We start from the raw sequence: 16,128 nt of genomic DNA, 5'->3' as shown, positions 1-16,128 counted from the left end.
CTATAGACAGAGCTAAGCATCCCACAATCAACGGATCAGATCAAAGCTCTGCAGTCCTGCCACATCCAGTCGTGAATGGTGGTGGATCATTCAACAACTAACGGGAGGAGGAGGCTCCATGAATATCCCCATCCTCAATGATGGTGGAGCCCAGCATGTGAGTGCAAAAGACAAAGCTGAAGCATTTGCAACCATCTTCAGCCAGAAGTGCCGAGTGGATGTTCCATATCGGCTTCCTCCTGAGGACACCCCCACCACAGAAGCCAGTCTTCAGCCAATTCGATTCACTCCACATGATATCAAGAAATGGCTGAGCGCACTGGATACAGCAAAGGCTGTGGGCCCCGACAACATCCCGGCTGTCATGCTGAAGACTTGTGCTCCACAACTAGCTGCGCCTCTAGCCAAGCTGTTCCAGTACAGCTACAACACTGGCATCTATCCGACAATGTGGAAAACTGCCAAGGTATGTCTTGTCTGCAAAAAGCAGGACAAATCCAATCCAGGCAATTACCGCCCCATCAGTCTACTCTCAATCATCAGCAAAGTGATGGAAGGTGTCGTCGACAGTGCTATCAAGCAGCACTTACTCACCAATAACCTGCTCACAGATGCCCAGTTTGGGTTCTGCCAGGACCACTCGGCTCCAGACCTCATTACAAAGAGCAGAATAGAAATGTGGTAGTGATAGGGGACTCTATAATTAGGGGGATAGAAAACATCCTCTGCAGCTAAGAACGAGATTCCCGAAGGATGTGTTGCCTACCCAGTGCCAGGGTAAGGGATATCTCGAGGCGGCTGGAGAGGAACTTGGAAAGGGAGGGGGGTAAATCCAGTTGTGGTGGTCCAAATGACATGGGTAGGAACAGGGAGGAGGTCCTGCTGAAAGAGTATCAGGAATTATGCTCTAAATTAAAAAGCAGGGTCTCGAGGATAATAATCTCTGGATTATTGACCGAGCCATGGGCAAATTGGCATAGAAGCAGACAGATCGGGAGAATTAACACGTGGCTAAAGGGCTGGTGTGGGAAAGAGGGGTTCCTTTTCCTGGGATGCTGGCACCAGTTCTGGGACAGGAAGGAGCTGTACTGATGGGACGGGCTCCACCTGAACCGGGATGGGACCTGTGTCCTAGGGAAAGGGTAAATAGGGACGTGGCAAAGGCTTTAAACTAGTAAGATGTGAGAGGGATCTACAATAAACATAACCAGCCTAAATGTAAACAAAACAGGAAAGGAGAGCATAGGAAATAATAAAGTAAGGAAGACATTGATGACAAGGGAATAAATAGTTATAGAACAGGAGTCTAAAAAGATGGTTAAACATAAAGTGAGAGGAAATCCTATTAAAAATGAGTTAAACTGTCTGTACAGCAATGCATACAGTGTCTGCAATATAACAGGGGAGCTGGAGGCAATCACGTGTTGCAAGAAACCAGACGTAGTAGGGATTACTGAGGCATGGCTACATAAAATCAGGACTGGGAATTAAACATTGCTGGGTATAACATATTTAGAAAAGATAGAGAGAGAAAAAGGGGAGGTGGAGTAGCTGTACTTATTAGTGATAACATAATGGCAGTAGAAAGAAGTGACGCAGCTGTCAGCAAATCAAAAATAGAATCCATATGGATAGAGATAAAAGATAATAAAGGATCAATCACACTAATAGGCGGAGTCTACAGACCACCTAATAGTAGAAAGGAGATGGAGGAAGAAATGCAGACAAATTAGGGAAATGAGTAAAAAACATAGAATAATAATCATGGGGGATTTCAACTTTTAAGAGGTAGGTAAAGGGGATAAGGGAATGGAGTTCTGACAATGTGTACAGGACTCCTTTCTAACCCAATATGTAAAAAGTCCAACAAGGGAGGATTCAGTACTGGATCTAGTAATGGAGAATGAACCAGAGCAGATAAGAGAAGTAAAAGTAGGGGAACATCTAGACAATAGTAACCATAATATAAATTGCTTTAAGATGATAGTTGAGAAGGACATAAGTATGATGAAAACCAGGTTAATGGATTGGAATAAAGCTGATTTTGAGGGGCTGAGAATAGAACTTGTTAAAATAAAATGGGCAACAATATTGGCAAACAACAATGTAAAACAGCAATGGGAAACATTTAAAACGGTGTTTAACAGAGTGCAGGAACAATATATTCCGCTAAAAGGAAAGAACAAACTAAACACTAATGAAAAACCATGGATGAATAAAGCCATAAGGGAACAATTGAGGGTAAGGAAAGAGGCATACATTAAGTACATGGACAGCAGGGGAGTGCAAGATAAGGGAGAATACGAAGAGATTATGAGAGAAGTCAAAAAAACAATTAGGAAGGCAAAGAGAAACTATGAAATTAAATTATCAAGGAACATAAAACAAAATAGTAAAATATTTTACTGGCACATCAATGTAAAAGGGAAGGTTGGGATGCAAAAGGGCTATTAAGGGATAGACAGGGTAATACCACAGGTAATGATAGAGAGATGGCAGAAATATTAAATAATTATTTTGCTTCAGTATTTACCAGGGAGATAGAACAGGTGGATATGATATTGGATGATGCGATTAGTAATGAGATAAGTGCATTTAAAATAAAAAGGGGATATATTTGTGGTAAACCACTGTTATACCTGTCTGTATGTGCATGTGTATTCCACTAGGTACAGGTCTGGACATGCCTCGGCTGACTCCTCCCACTATTCCAGGTATATAAATGACTACCTCCCAGTCCCTTAGTATTCTGGACGGGTCGACCACTCGAGACTAGACCTTCATTCTTTAGTTAATAAAAGCCTGGTTGTTACTCGCTTAACCTCAGTCTTTTGAGTAATTGATGGCGCATCAATTTTATTAACTAAATTTTTATAATGGAGAAGATCCTCACACCAGCATGCCTGGACATGGACAGTCGGGAAGCGGACTCTTCCACCAAGTTTGCTCACTGGCTCATGTGCTTCGAGGCATTCCTGACTGCCTCCACTGCGGTCGTAACGGATGCGAACAAACTGTCTGTCCTGATCTCCAAGGTGAACCACCGAGTGTACTCAGTCATCCGGGACGCGACCTCGTACACAGCCGCCCTCCAGCTCCTCAAGACCCAGTACACGCGCCCTGTGAACGAAGTTTACGCCAGGCACCTCCTGGGGAGTCGCAAGCAACAACCTGGGGAATCGACTGAGGAATACCTCCAAGCACTGTCCGTGCTTGGCCGGGCCTGTGGGTGTAAGGCGGTAACGTCCACTAAGTACACGGAGGAACTGATCCGGGATGCCTTCGTAGCGGGCCACAGGTCCAACTACACCCGACAGCGACTGCTGGAGCAGAGCGACCTCACCCTCGACAAAGCCTCCGAAATCACACTAACACTGGACGCAGCCTACCGGGGCATGGATGCCTACTCCTCTGCACCGTGGACGCCGCGGGGAACGACAACCTGGGACACGGTAGGACAGCCCCATAGCACCGTGCCACCCCAGCCACAGCCCAACAACGGCCCAACCACCGCAGCAGTGTCCCAAAGCCAGACAGCAGTATCCCAAGGCCAGAAATGCTACTTCTGTGGCCAGGCCAAACACCCCAGAGCGCGCTGCCCGGCGAAGAATGCGACCTGCTCGGGCTGCGGGAAAAAGGGACACTATGCTAGCATCTGCAAGGCCAAAGCCACCCCGAACGCCAGCAGCGCCGCGTGTGGGCCGTGCAAGCCGCCATCTTGGGCCCCCAACAGCGCCGTGTGTGGGCCGTGCGGGCCGCCATCTTGGGCCTCCCCAGCCATGTGCGAACCACCGCAGCAGCAGCCATCTTGGACGACTCCAGCCACATGGGAATCATGGACGCCGCCATCTTGGACACAAGCCGGGACGCAGCAGGCCGCCAACCACCCCCCATCTGATACCCGCAGCGACGCACCGACCCCAACGCTGGCCTCTGTTACGCTGGACCAAACGAGACCGCACCAACTAGCTCGGTCCAAAATGGACGTTAAGGTAAACGGCCATGCAATAAACTGCCTTTTTGACTCCGGGAGCACAGAGAGCTTCATCCACCCCGACACGGTGCGGCGTTGCTCTCTCCCAGTCCTGCCTGCGCACCAGCGGATTTCTATGGCCGCCGAGTCCCAGTCAGCGGACATTGGCGGCTACTGCGTGGTGACACTAGTAGTAGACGGGACTGTGTTCAATAATTTTAAACTCCTGGTCCTGCCCCAACTTTGCGCTGCCGTTCTACTGGGGTTGGATTTCCAGTGCCACCTCAAAAGTGTTACGATGGCATACGGTGGCCTCCTCCCCCCACTCACAGTCCGCAGCCAGCAGCCTCCAAATTGCCCGCCGCGCACCAGATGCAACCTCTCCACACTCAGAGTCCCACCCCCCCCACTGTTTGCTAACCTCACCCCCGACTGTAAGCCCATCGCCACAAAGAGCAGGCGATACAGTGCCGGGGACAGGGTTTTCATCAAAACCGAAGTGGAGCGGCTCCTGAAGGAGGGGATTATTGAGGGCAGCTCCAGCCCCTGGCGAGCCCAGGTTGTGGTCGTTAAGACCGGCGAGAAACAACGCCTGGTCATCGACTACAGCCAAACAATAAACCGCTACACCCTGCTGGACGCCTACCCACTCCCCCGCATAGCTGACATGGTCAACCAGATCGCGCAGTACCGCGTCTTTTCGACCATTGACCTGAAATCAGCGTGCCACCAGCTCCCCATCCGCCCCGAAGACCGCCAGTATACTGCTTTTGAGGCAAACGGCCGCCTCTATCACTTCCTTAGGGTTCCCTTTGGCGTTACCAACAGGGTCTCCGTCTTCCAAAGGGAGATGGACCGGATGGTCGATCAAAACGCGCTGCAGGCCACTTTCCCTTACCTAGACAATGTGACCATCTGCGGCCATGACTTGCAGGACCATGACGCAAACCTCGAGAAATTCCTCCGCACCGCCCAACTCCTGAACCTGACATATAACAAGGAGAAGTGCATATTCCGCACAGACTGCCTCGCCATCCTTGGCTGTGTTGTGGAACACGGGGTCATCGGTCCCGACCCGGACCGGATGCGTCCCCTTATGGAACTCCCACTGCCGCACTGCCTAAAAGCTCTGAAGAGGTGCCTAGGGTTTTTTTCCTACTACGCCCAGTGGGTCCCCTACTATGCAGACAAAGCCCGTCCGCTGATCAAATCCACCTCTTTTCCCCTGATGGCAAAGGCCCGCTCGGCCTTCCACCGTATCAAGGAGGACATTGCCAAAGCCACCATGCACGCAGTGGACGAATCCATCCCCTTCCAGGTGGAAAGCGATGCGTCCGACTTCGCTCTGGCCGCCACCCTTAATCAGGCGGGGAGACCTGTGGCATTCTTCTCACGAACCCTCCAGGGCCCGGAGACCAGACACTCCACGGTCGAGAAGGAGGCCCAGGCTATTGTGGAGGCTGTGCGTCATTGGAGGCACTACCTGGCCGGAAAACGATTTACCCTGCTCACTGACCAGCGTTCAGTTGCTTTTATGTTCAACAACAAGCAGAGGGGCAAAATCAAAAATGACAAGATCTTGAGGTGGAGAATCGAACTTTCCACCTACAATTACGAGATCTTGTACCGGCCTGGGAAGCTCAATGAACCCCCAGATGCCCTATCGCGTGGCACCTGCGCCAGCGCGCAGATCGATAGGCTGAGGGCCCTCCACAATGACCTCTGCCACCCGGGGGTCACCAGGTTCTTCCACTTCATCAAGGCCCGCAACCTGCCTTACTCCATTGAGGAGGTCAGGACCATGACCAAGAACTGCCAAGTCTGCGCTGAGTGCAAACCGCACTTTTATAGACCAGACAGAGCCCACCTGATAAAAGCCACTCGCCCTTTCGAACGCCTGAGCGTCGATTTTAAAGGGCCTCTCCCCTCCTCCGACCGCAATGTGTACTTCCTCAACATCATTGACGAGTACTCCCGTTTCCCGTTCGCTATCCCCTGCCCGGACATGACCAGTGCCACGGTCATTAAATGTCTGAACAGCCTCTTCACCCTGTTCGGTTTCCCCAGCTATATCCATAGCGACCGGGGCTCATCGTTTATGAGCGACGAACTCCACCAGTACCTGCTCGCTAGGGGTATAGCCACAAGCAGGACCACCAGTTACAACCCCCGGGGGAACGGACAGGTGGAAAGAGAGAATGCAACAGTTTGGAAGGCCGCCCTACTAGCCTTAAAGTCTAGGGGCCTTCCGACCTCCCGCTGGCAGGAGGTGCTCCCCGATGCGCTCCACTCGATTCGGTCACTGCTCTGCGCTGCCACCAATGCCACCCCTCACGAGAAAATGTTTGTCTTCCCAAGGAAGTCCACATCGGGGACAGCGTTACCGCCATGGCTGACGTCCCCAGGGCCGGTACTACTGAGAAGACACGTGAGGACCAATAAAACGGACCCCCTGGTCGAGAGGGTTGACCTCCTCCACGCCAACCCCCAGTACGCATACATCGCGTACCCGGACGGGCGGGAGGACACAGTCTCCATACGAGACCTCGCACCCTCGGGGACCGCTGTAACCCACTACCCATTACCACCCCCCCCCCCCCACGACACCCTCGGGGACCGCTGTAACCCACTACCCATTACCGCCCCCCCCCCCCACGACCCGATATCCAACCCCAGCAGCCGGCTCGCCTTGGACCGTCACCCACGAGGACTACACTCCAGTGCCCCAGCCTACACGGGACGCGACGCCGGAAGCTCCACCACCCCTGCCGTCGCCACGTCGATCACAGCGGCAGACAAGACCTCCGGAGAGACTCCAATACACGAACTTTTAAATACACTTCACCCCGCCGGACTCATTTTTAAACAAGGGGTGAATGTGGTAAACCACTGTTATACCTGTCTGTATGTGTATGTGTATTCCACTAGGTACAGGTCTGGACATGCCTCGGCTGACTCCTCCCACTATTCCAGGTATATAAGTGACTACCTCCCAGTCCCTTAGTATTCTGGACGGGTCGACCACTCGAGACTAGACCTTCATTCTTTAGTTAATAAAAGCCTGGTTGTTACTCGCTTAACCTCAGTCTTTTGAGTAATTGATGGCGCATCAATTTTAAATAAACTAATCAAACTCAGAGGATAAAACCCCTGGTCCGGATGGATTGCATCCATGCACTTTAAAAGAATCTAGGGAAGAGATAGCAGAGTTATTACTACACATACTTAATAATTCGTTAAAAAAAGGTATGGTGCCAGAAGACTGGTGGATAGATAACGTAATACCTACATTCAAGAAGGGGGATAGAACATTTCCGGGGAATTATAGACCAGTCAGCTTAACATCAGTGGTAGGAAAAATAATGGAATCCCTACTAAAGGAGAAAATAGAAGAACATCTAGAAACCAAAAATATAACAAGGAATAGTCAGCATGGATTTCAAAAGGGGAAGTCTTGCTTGACCAACCTCATTGAACTTTTTGAAGAGGTAACAGAGAGAGTTGACAATGGTAATGCAGTAGTTGTAATTTATCTAGATTTTCAAAAGGCCTTCAATAAGGTACCCCATAATAGACTGATGAACAAGGTCAAAGAATGCAGAGTCAGGGGACAAGTAGCTGAATGGATAGCTAGCTGGCTTCAAGACCAAAAGCAGAGAGTAGGGGTAAAGGGTAGCTATTCACAGTGGCAGAAGGTGGGTAGTGGTGTTCCACAAGGATCAGTGCTGGGACCACTGTTGTTCACAATTTACGTTAACTACTTAGACTGCATACAGCTCTGGTCGCCATATTATAAAAATGATACAGAGGCACTGGAGAGGGTGCAGAGAAGATTTACAAGGATGATACCAGAAATGCAAGAGTATACATACAGGAAAGGATGATCAGGCTGGGTCTTTTTTCTCTTGATAAAAGAAGGCTGAGGGGTGACATAATAGAAGTCTTTTAAATTATGAAAGGTTTGATAGAGTGGATACAGTGTAGGGGGTTTTGGTTTGGGGTTTGTGTCTGGTCAGTCAGTCATGTGTCTGAGCTGCTCCAGCCCCGTGCGGTTCGAATCGCTTCCCCTTTGGTTCTGACCACTGGACTTATTTACAAGTAGCGATATAGACAAACGAGACCAGTGGTTTGGTGCAAAGAAAACCAATGTTTATTAAAATAGAGAACAATTACTATACAGAGAAAATCACTATGGATGTAGCACAATTACACTTAACGGGGGAGGAGAAACGGAGACATCGAGGGAAAATGACTAAAATGACACTTTAGCGATTCCCCTTAACTCCCACCCTTTACACCTATCTAGATTATCTTGTGATGGGCCAGAAAATTGATGCTCACCAGTCTAGGATGTTGAAACGCCTGCTCCATGCCCTGTTGCCTGCCGATGTCTTAGGTTTTCACTGCCTAAAGCAGAGATACCCCAATAATTTAAACGTAACTGCGGGTATTCTACTTCCCTGGACGGGCCCTTCGTCGACGATCCTCTTGCTGGGTTGATGGTAAGGCAGGGCACCGGAGGCGAGGCGGGAGAGAGAGAGAGAAATGGCCTCCCGAGGGACTAGTTATACCCTTCCCAGTAGCCCTTATCTCCCGCCAGATCAGCTCATTTCTTTTGTCTAATCTGGACGTATTGAAACTCATACAAAAGGTACCGATCTGGGCCCATCGACCTGGATGGCCGGTAATCGGTTTTACTGATCTCATCGGTGTTCCCCTTTGTCCAACTGGTTTCGTGATGGGGCCATTCCAGTCTGAATGCCCCGTTGATCGTTTTGAAGTACTTAGGTAAACAATGTTGACGTTCTCTAAACGAAGGCCTGAATGCAGCTGAGCTTGTCCCACTACATATTCAATAGGCCCTGTCTGCTCTTGATTGTTTGTGCAAACAACCTTGATGGCTTTTAATCAGAGGCCCGAATGCCACTGGGTTTGCTTCTAATGCATAAATGCAGAAGGTCTGTCTACATTCAAGTTCTGGAAAGTTCCTTCTCACAGTCATCAGAATACAAGCTGTCAGTCCAAACTGAAATTTACAGGCTTTGGCCCTGAGGCTGACCGCAGTCATCTTGATGTGCCCTGGATTTTAAACTCAGTCCAACCAGGGTTTCTTTAATACGATGTAGGTAAAAAGCGGGATGAGGTCCTAAAAGCGGAATATAGGGAGTTAGGAGGTAAATTAAAAAACAGGACCTCAAAGGTAGTAATCTCAGGATTGCTACCAGTGCCACGTGCTAGTCAGAGTAGAAATAGAAGGATACTTCAGATGAATACGTGGCTAGAGGAATGGTGCCAGGGGGAGGGATTCAAGTTCCTGGGACACTGGAACCGGTTCTGGGGGAGGTGGGACCAGTTCAAACCGGACGGTCTGCACCTGGGCAGGGCTGGAACCGATGTCCTAGGGGGTTTGTTTGCTAGTGCTGTGGGGGAGGGTTTAAACTAAAATGGAAGGGGGTTGGGAACCTGAGCAGGGAGACAGAGGAAAGGAAAACGAGGATAAAAGCAAAAGATAGGAAGGAGAAAAACAAAAGTGGCAGTCAGAGAAATCAACGGTTTAAATCAAACATGGCCACAGTAAATAATAATTTTAATAGGTCTAAGAGCGTTAAAAAAACAAGCCTGAAGGCTTTGTGTCTTAATGCGAGGAGCATTTGTAATAAGGTGGATGAATTGGCTGCGCAAATAGAGGTAAACGAATATGATTTGGTTGGGATTACAGAAACGTGGCTCAAGGATGGCCAAGGCTGGGAACTCAACATCCAGGGGTATTCGATATTCAGGAAAGATAGGCAAAAAGGAAAGGGAGGTGGGGTAGCATTACTGGTTAAAGAAGGGATTAACACAATTGTAATGAAGGATATTAGCTCTGATGATGTGGAATCTGTATGGGTAGAATTGAGAAATACTAAGGGGAAAAAAACATTCGTGGGCGTGGTATATAGACCTCCAAACAGTAAGGCGGAGGTTGGGGATGGCATTAAAAGGGAAATTAAAGAAGCGTGCAATAAGGGCACAGCAGTCATCATGGGTGACTTTAATCTACATATAGATTGGGCTAACCAAATTGGTAACAATACTGTGGAGGAGGAATTCCTGGAGTGTTTACGGGATGGTTTCCTGGACCAATATGTCGAGGAACCAACCAGAGATCAGGCCATCTTAGACTGGGTATTATGTAACGAGAAAGGATTAATTAGCAATCTTGTTGTACGAGGCCCCTTGGGTCGGAGCGATCATAATATGATCGAATTCTTCATTAAGATGGAGAGTGAAGTAGTTGACTCAGAAACAAGGGTCCTCAATTTAAATTAAGGAAACTACGATGGTCTGAGGAGCGAGTTGGGTAGGATTGATTGGGGAATGGCACTCAAAGGGGTGACGGTGGATAGGCAATGGCAAACATTCAAAGACCGAATGGATGAACTACAGAAGTTGTTCATCCCAGTTTGGCATAAAAATAAAACAAAAAAGGTGACTCAACCGTGGGTAACAAGGGAAATTAGGGATAGCATAAGATCCAAGGAGAGGACATACAAATTGGCCAGAAAAAGCAATAATCCTGAGGATTGGGAGCAGTTCAGGATTCAACAAAGGAGGACATATTTCTGAAGGCTAAGGGGATTAAGGGTTACGGAGAAAAGGCGGGGACGGGGTACTGAACTGGTAAGATCAGCTAAGATCTCAGACGAAGATCAGCCATGATCTCATTGAATGGCGGAGCAGGCTCGAAGGGCCGAATGGCCTACTCCTGTTCCTATCTCTATGTTTCTATGACAAAGGGATTAATTAAGAAAGGGAAAATAGAATATGAGAGTAAGCTTTCAGGGAACATAAAAACTGACTGTAAAAGCTTTTATAGATATGTGAAGAGAAAAAGATTGGTGAAGTCAAGCGTAGGTCCCTTGCAGTCAGAATCGGGGGAATTTATAATGGGGAACAAAGAAATGTCAGACCAAATAAATATATATTTTGGTTCTGTCTTCACAAAGGAGGACACAAATAACCTCCCAGAAACACCAGGAACATAGGGTCTGATGAAAGGGTGGAACTGAAAGAAATCAGTATTTGTAGGGAAATGGTGTTAGGAAAATTGATGGGACTGAAGGCCGATAAATCCCCAGGGCCTGATAATCTACATCCCAGGGTACTTAAGGAAGTGGCCCTAGAAATAGTAGATGCATTGCTGGTCATCTTCTAGAACTCAATAGACTCTAGAACAGTACCCATGGATTGGAGGGTAGCTAATGTTACCCCAGTATTCAAAAAAGGTGGCAGAGAAAAAGCAGGGAATTATAGACCGGTAAGCCTGACATCGGTAGTGGGGAAAATGCTAGAGTCCATTATAAAAGATGTAATAGCAGAGCACTTGGAAAGCAGTGACAGGATCAGACAAAGTCAACATGGATTTACAAAAGGTAAATCATGCTTGACTAATCTACTGGAATTTTTTGAGGATGTAACTGGTAAAATAGATAAGGGAGAACCAGTGGATGTGGTGTATTTGGACTTTCAGAAGGCTTTCGATAAGGTCCCGCATAAGAGATTAGCGTGCAAAATTAAGGCACATGGGATTGGGGGCAAGGTATTGACTTGGATAGAGAACTGGTTGGCGGACAGAAAGCAAAGAGTTGGAATAAACGGGTCGTTTTCCAAGTGGCAGGCAGTGACTAGTGGGGTACCGCAAGGATCGGTCCTAGGACCCCAGCTGTTCACAATATATATTAATGATCTGGACGAGGGAATTGGATGTAATATCTCCAAATTTGCAGACGACACAAAGCTGGGTGGGAGGGTATGCTGCGAGGAGGATGTCATGAAACTCCAGTACGATTTGGACAGGTTAGGTGATTGGGCAGAAACATGGCAAATGCACTATAATGTGGATAAATGTGAGGTTATCCACTTTGGTGGCAAAAACAGGAAGGCAGATTATTATTTGAATGGCAATAGATTGGGAGAAGGGGAAGTGCAAAGAGACCTGGGTGTTCTTGTGCACCAGTCGCTGAAGGTAAGCATGCAGTTGCAGCAGGCGGTTAAGAAGGCAAATGGTATGTTGGCCTTCGTAGCAAGAGGGTTCGAGTACAGGAACAAGGATGTCTTGCTACAGTTGTACAGGGCCTTGGTGAGACCGCACCTTGAGTATTGTGTGCAGTTTTGTTCGCCTTATCTGAGGAAGGACGTTCTTGCCATGGAAGGAGTGCAGCGAAGATTCACCAGGCTGATACCTGGGATGGCAGGAATGACGTATGAGGAGAGATTGTGTCGATTGGGCTTATACTCACTGGAGTTTAGAAGATTGAGAGGGGATCTCATCGAAACCTATAAAATTCTGTCAGGCCTAGACAGACTAGAGGCTGGAAGGATGTTCCCGATGGTCGGGGAGTCCAGAACCAGGGGTCATAGTCTAAGGAGAAGGGGCAGGACAGTTAGGACTGAAATGAGGAGGAATTTCTTCACCCAGAGAGTGGTGAACCTGTGGAATTCTCTGCCACAGAGGGCGGTGGAGGCCAGTTCATTAAATATATTCAAGAAGGAGTTGGATATCTTTCTTAAGGCTAAAGGGATCAAGGGATATGGGGAGAAAGCAGGGACAGGGTACTGAATTTGAATGATCAGCCATGATCTCATTGAATGGCGGAGCAGGCTCGAAGGGCCGAATGGCCCACTCCTGCTCCTATCTTCTATGTTTCTATAAACCAAAAGTAAATCCTCAGGGGAGACATGAAATTTGCGAATCCTTTCAACAGAGAGAATGTTTCCACTTGTGAGGAAGAGCATAACTAGAGGACATCAATATAAGACAGTCACCAAGGAATTCAACAGGGAATTCAGAAGAAACTTCTTTACCCAAAGAGTGGTGAGAATGTGGAACTCGCTACCACAGGGAGTGGTTGAAGCGAATATTATAGATGCATTTAAGGGGAGGCTAGATAAGCATATGAGGGAGAAGGGAATAGAGGGCTATGCTGACAGATTTAGATGAGGAAAGACGGGAGGCGGCTCGAGTGGAGCATAACCGCCAGCATGGACTGGTTGGGCTGAATGGTCTGTTTCTGTGCTGTATATCCGATGTAATCCTATGCATGTAATCATGGCTGATCTGCGACCTAACTCCACCCGCCTTTGGCCCATATCTCTTAATACCTTTGGTTAACAAAAATCTATCAATCTCAGATTTAAAATTAACAATTGATCTAGCATCAATTGCCATTTGCGGAAGAGAGTTCCAAACTTCTACCACCCTTTGTGTGTAGAAGTATTTCCTAATTTCACTCCTGAAAGGTCTGGCTCTAATACTTAGACTGTGCCTCCTTGACCTAGAATCCCCAACCAGCGGAAATAGTTTATCTCTATCTACCCTATTTGTTCCCCTTAATATCTTGAAATCTTCGATCAGATCACCTCTTAACCTTCTAAATTCTAGGGAATACAACCCTAATTTGTGTAATCTCTACTTCTTAACTTAACCCTTGAAGTCTGGGTATCATTCTGGTAAACCTACGCTGTACTCCCTCCAAGGCCAATATATCCTTCCTAAGGTGTGGTCTAGCCAGTGTTTATAGCTGCAGCATAATAAGTACATAATTACAAATGCACATTTTGTCTGGTAGTAATGATGTTACTACTCGATAATTTTTGGCTAATATTGAACATTTTGAGGCTGTACTGCAAAGAAGTTTGGGTTCCAAGTGGAATGGATTTGTTTCGTGAATGATATTTTCCCATTCTGTGCATTCTTATGATGTGTCTTTAAGTTACTTTATTATTTTGTTGCCCTGAATCTGTCCTATTACTAAGTATCACTTAAAAGCTGTGTCTCCATTTTTTGAACATTAGTATTAAGGCTCAACCGACTGACCAGTGATGCTGTATTTTCAACTTGCTTTCAGAAATGGAATTCCAGAAGAGATTATTGGAAAAGAGGGGAAAAAATTAACCCTTAGCACTGTATCAGCCAAGAAAAGTCCAGGGAAGAAGTTTGCTTTTGGTAAGTGAGGTGCAGTACTGTTGATTTAACTGACAAGGTGATGAATTATTTATACGATCAGACTGCTCTGTAATAAGTCTTTGATGCAGCTGAAGAAATCCTGGCCAAGAAATACAGTGTAAATTGCACGAAACCTTTCTGTGTATGGCGGTGAGACTGACCGCCTTCGCTCCTTTGTTGACTGACGTGGCTCCCCTGTGTGCGTGCCTTACTACTAGTCAGGAGAGGTCAGTGTCTGGTGCAGACAGCCGCACTTCCCCTTCCACCCACGCTACTGCTTGAAGATTATGCCATTAGATTGAATGCTGTTCTATATTCAGCTCACCTCACCGAGCCCAGTGGCAATCCAGTGGGATAACTCATTTGTCTTGCTTCCCTATTTGTGAGGTTATAGAAAGATGCTTTTTCTTGAATGATTTTATCTCTTTATCTATTGTTGCTTTTTATAGAAAATATACCGGCCCTGAATGTGTGGTCGGAGGCTTCCCGCGGGCGGATGCCTCCGACCAGCAAAAAATCTCCGAACTTACCTGATGGTCCCAGCGGTGCGGACACTCGCGCTCCTGGGCCTCTGTGCGTAGGCCTGTGAAGAGACCCACGTATCCCAGGGGCACAGGCGGTTCGCAAGCGCCCATGGGATCACATGGGCCGGCTCAACCAATGAAAGAAAGGGATCCCCATTCATACTTATGAGGATTCCGTACGTAAGGAAACCCATAAGTATGAATGGGAATACACCCAAAAATACACGTACACTTCAAATAAATAAATTAAAAAATCACATATTTAAATGTAATCAAAATGGCATTTAATTAAATATTTAAAACAAATTTAATTTTTTGAAAAATAAATTTACATATTTTAAAGGGGCTAAAGATAGTTATCTTATTTCACAGGTTTTTAAATGTATAAGTTATTGAAAAAAAGTTAGTTTTCTGTTCTTTAAAAGCCTTACGCTGGTAAAAGCAGACCTTAAGCCTGCTTTTACCCGGCGTAAGGATTTCACGGTCATTCTCTAGGCAGAAGTTGGGCAAATTGTGCAAATCTCCGCCTGCGGAGGCCCTTTTCCCGGGGATGTGGAGGATCTTCTTGACAGATCGCAAGTTCCGGGTTTTAGCGCATGCGCTTCGCATGCCTAAACCCGGAACTTGCACCGCCCCTATGGGCGCGTGCACACCTCGTACGCACCCATAGGGGCCGCAAATTACGGCCCACCGTTTTTGCCCTTTTCTGCCCCTCTGGTCAAATTTTTATTCGCTTGCTTTCTTGTGAGAAGCCACCTGGCCTCCTATGGCAGTGCAGTGGAGGTTGTGAATTGGGCAGTGTAGGCGGAGCTGAATCGACTGCACTAATGGTGCTGTGGCTTCTGTCAGTGCTGCACTCTTGTACAGCTCCATTTTTGCTTGTGTTGTTGGATTCCTCCTCTAATGCCCCTCTAATTCAACCGGCCCTGTATCCCTAAAACTTAACTGGAGTAACAGATGGAGTTTTGAGCCTGTTTCAACGTCACATCAACAGTGCAAGAAACAGGTGCGGGCTGCAGTTGGGCAGAAAAGTGGAGTTGCACTCACCTCTGCCTACCCACATAGGAATGGGTGCCCCTGGTAGGGTGGCAGATCCTTGTTTTTTAATTATATATATATTTAAATTGCCTAAATGAGCGACTCTTGTCACCATATTAAAGAATGTTCCTTCAAGTACTTCTATGTTATGTAAATATTTAAAGAGTTGATGTAGTGCAAAAACAAATATTTATCTCTGAAATTCCTGGAAGCCTCCAGGATCGATCGAATGGTCCAATGAAAAAGTGTGTCTTGTCCATCTTTGGCTCCCAGTGAGGTCTCGGGGACATTTCTTTCTGAAGATAATCAATCCCCACTGGCATTGATTACCTTTGACTGGTATGGGCATGGGGCCTTTCAAAGGGCCTCACCAGGACTCATGCCCCCTTCCGCCCCTCTCCCCATCGGAATATAAAGGGGCACTTTGGTTGGGGCGGTGTCCCCGTGGAAATCTTTCCCGCCCGCCCCCAAGTCATAAATTTTAGCACCATTGAATTGTAATTTAGGCCGAAGTGCCAGTTTAGTGTTAAAGTTCCAAAGTTTGTTGTTTTTGTTAAAATGAGAGTTATTATATTGAATGAAACATATTATTTTAGTCCCTTATT

At 47.2% G+C, this 16,128-nt stretch overlaps 1 protein-coding gene across 3 annotated transcripts in view; it reads left to right on the top strand.

The window, feature by feature from the left end:
• LOC147122628 (janus kinase and microtubule-interacting protein 1-like) overlaps positions 1 to 16,128 on the top strand; it is a 546,134-nt gene that overhangs the window by 143,697 nt on the left and 386,309 nt on the right. For all 3 annotated transcript variants that reach the window (XM_086007999.1, XM_086008029.1, XM_086008040.1), the window contains exon 2: positions 13,864 to 13,961. The gene's annotated coding sequence lies outside the window, so the exon portion shown is untranslated. The remainder of the gene's footprint in view (positions 1 to 13,863; positions 13,962 to 16,128) is intronic.

The sequence above is a fragment of the Somniosus microcephalus genome, chromosome 2 (assembly GCF_052327205.1).
Source record: "Somniosus microcephalus isolate GS21.2 chromosome 2, FLI_Smic_1.0, whole genome shotgun sequence".
NCBI classification, from domain to species: domain Eukaryota; kingdom Metazoa; phylum Chordata; class Chondrichthyes; order Squaliformes; family Somniosidae; genus Somniosus; species Somniosus microcephalus.
This window is presented reverse-complemented; position numbering and strand designations above follow the sequence as displayed.